Source organism: Mus pahari, chromosome 8 (assembly GCF_900095145.1).
Source record: "Mus pahari chromosome 8, PAHARI_EIJ_v1.1, whole genome shotgun sequence".
NCBI lineage: Eukaryota > Metazoa > Chordata > Mammalia > Rodentia > Muridae > Mus > Mus pahari.
The window spans coordinates 8,721,549-8,725,060 of record NC_034597.1 but is presented as its reverse complement, the minus strand read 5'-3'; positions in this window follow the sequence as shown (position 1 = coordinate 8,725,060).

Below are 3,512 nucleotides of genomic sequence, written 5' to 3'. Positions count from 1 at the left end.
CTGCATTTCTGTGTCATCTGTGTCTCTCTCTGTGTGTTTGTATGTGTATATACATATCTATCTGTCTGTGTGTCTGCCTGTGACTATCTCTGTGTGTGTGTGTGTGTCTCTCTCTCTCTCTCTCTTTCACTCTGAGCATTTGTGTGTGTGACTGTCTGTCTGTCTCTGTATGTCTCTCTTTCTGTGTATATGTATATGTTTGTCTGCCTGTGTGTGTTTGTGTGTGTTTTCATATAAACATGTAAGATGTAAGCACCAAGTGAATTTTGAGTATAGAGCAGTCAGGTATGATTCCAGGGTTTGTTGAGCTGCATGGTGCTAGCCTCCCACACTCTGGGCCAACATACATCCCTATCCTGTCACCTCAGACCCTGCCAACTGCCATTACCCCACCACCACCACTCTTGTAATTTTCTCACTTCTCCTGTCAAAGCTCTGAACAAGAAGTGCTTCCTGTCCCTTGTGAAGAGCCAGGGAAAATGTTGAAAGTCTGGGCATGAATCTGTGAGCCAGGTACAGTGATGAGGAGGCTTGAAGCCCTTGGGGGGGGGGGGACTCTCAGGGGAGCATAAGTTTCAATACTGCCTTTAAAACTGATCACTTTGTGTTTTTATTGTTAAAATAACCTTAATTCACCAAAACCATGTTTTGACAAACACTCATTCTAAGATTATTGGAATCCATTTCTTTTTTTAATGTTAAATTCACAAGCTGTACTTCTATGACATAATTATTTAGCAGACACATAAAATGTGTATCTGGTCATTCTTAACTGGCCCATTTATACATGAGCCACATAAAATTTGCATTCTTATACCAGTGACTCATTTATTAGTAGTCATAAATACACTGGGCTGCCAGCCAAATGCACTTCAGTGTCTTGTAACCTGAGAATGGTCAGCAGGGATGTGAAATGGAGTTTGTGTATGCTTTAAATAACATTTTTTAAACACTCTCTTTCAAAGGGGGTTGGAAGTGAGTCAATTTTTTTTTAAACAGAGGAAAGAGGAAATTTTTGAGTGATGTATTAATAGATTCAGAAAGAATGTCTTTCTCTGAAAGTTTATTCTTGCTGTGGAGTTTAGGGGGAGAGAAAGGAAAGTAGGCGTCAGGATTGTTCTTTTTCATTATTTTAAAAAGAAACTACTTATAATAATACCATGAATATTTCTAATGGGTTTTCTATCCAAAAGAACTGTGTTTCATGGCTGTGTTTCCCTGAGAGCAGCAGAGGTTTGCCCATGGGTCAGAAAGGCAAAGGGGAACCTCAAGCACTGGGCAGAAGGTTAGACAGAGGTAATAAACAGCTTTGTGAATGTTGAGGAGAATTAATAACACCTTATGCTGTGGCGTATTGAGGAGATGTGTGATTGACACTGTTTAGAACGCCTCAGTGGCTCTAACAGAAGCCACATGTGAGGGAGGACACAGGGCACAGCTCTCCTTACTAGGGAACTGGTGCTTTGCAGGCCTTTAATGTGTTTCTTCTTAAACTCAGGAGTTACAGTCTAATGAGTTGCTTTAAAGTAAATGAGAAAGAATTCAACCAAAGACCAAAATAACACAAAACAAACAAACAAGAACTAAGTCTAGAGAACACTTTTAAACAACAAAAGCCTTTCAACTCTTTAGAGACTATTCTTTGTTTTTTGAACAATTTTTGGATAAAAGCCTCACATCCACAATATTACTTTCAAAGATGATGGATAGTTGTGACATTAGATGTATGTGTGATTCTTACATGAATTTCTTACTCCTTGATTCAGAAAAACGTGGGAAGTTGTTGTCCTTAGGTCAGCTTTCGTAACTGTCAAGCAAGATATAATTGTACCAACACCATCCTTTGTAGATCTATGCCTAGTGTTTTATCCACTGGACCTAGGCACTAACACTTTGTGTTGTTAAATAATAGAAGGGATGAAGAAATATAACCTCTGTATGCTATAGGGATCCAAAATAATTGTGAGTTTTTGTTGTAGAAATCAGAGCCTGAACTTGAGAGTTTCACATACTCAGGGGATGTGGCCACCACATGTATAACTTACAATTAATGTTTGAATTCTATTTACAGATTTAACTGAGTCTCTCTTGTTTATGTAGTATGCAAAATAGTAAATATACAACTTTTATATAAATAAACTTTGATTAAAATAAACATGGCTAAGAACATCTTCACAGAGGCAGTAGGATATGGAAATTGTGGAGGGAAATGGGCTATGTAAGGGCAGTCTTGCATCCTCTGGCCATGCCTTTCCCAATATTAGCCCCTTCTCTCCTGTATACACCTTTAAGCTAAATATAAGCCCTGTGAACTTGAGGATTATAGTTTGAAGAGCAATCCCAAGACCACAATCCTCCAAGCATCCTATCTCTTGGAGAAATGAATTATAATCCATGGCCCCTCAAAGACAATGTACAGAGATCTGAAAAGCTTTGTCTGATGGTCCAACAAGGTCCAAGAGAAGGCAGAGATGTTAGGTATATGGCTAGTAGATACTTAGTCCAAAAGCCCAGGTGGTAGAGCTGGGGTATCTCCCAGATAAATTGATAAATTCTCCTAGCTCATCAGATTCCAGCCAATTGGCCATTAGGCAAGATTGGGAGGGGGGCAGGCTTTTGAATTAATGATTGAGGTAGGAGTGCTGAGCTGATTTCGGGAGGTGCCAGGCCAGCTCTGGGAAGGTAATTCTGGGTTGTGTAAGGACTCAGGCTGCCTATGGGTCCTGAGCAATTAGATCAGGTGCTGTCCCAAAAGCTGGTGCCTATTTGAGGGCTATGCTCTTTTGGCTTGGCTGCCTTGTCTGACCTCACTGCGAGAGGATGCACCTAGCCCTAGAGAGACTTAATGTGCCAGGGTGGGGAAATACACGGGGGTAAGGGCTCTACTATCTCAGAGGAGAAGGGGATAGGGAAAGGATTTTGGGAGGGGGTGACTGGCAGGAAGGGCAGTGAACAAGATGTAAAGTGAATACATGAAAAAAATGTTTAAAAAAATTTACTCTAAATAAATAAAAGTCCCCATTAATAAAATCATAATACAATTATCTTAATTAAAGATAAAAGAACTCCAGCTGAGCAAGCCATGGAAGCAACACTCCTCGATCTCTGCCTCCAACTCCCAGCCTGTGTTCCTATCCTGACTCTCTCGGTGATGGAGTGTGACTGGAGAGTTGTAAGATGAAACAAGTCCTTTCTTACCAACTGTAATTTTTCACGACCATAGAAAAGTTACTAAGGCACCAAGCATTCCTCAGGACAGGTAGAATGGCGTTCTAGCAGTATGTCTGCTTTGTCAACACTTTAAACTTTGCTAATACATCTTCAGAGATGCGACCACTACAGATGCAGAGAAAGAGATCTCCTTCCTCTTCTCTCTCTGTTTCTGTCTCTCTGTCTCTCTCATTCTCTCTGTCTCTGTCTGTCTGTCTCTGTCTCTCTGTCTCTCTGTCTCTCTCATTCTCTCTGTCTCTGTCTGTCTGTCTCTGTCTCTGTCTCTCTGTCTCTCTCTCATA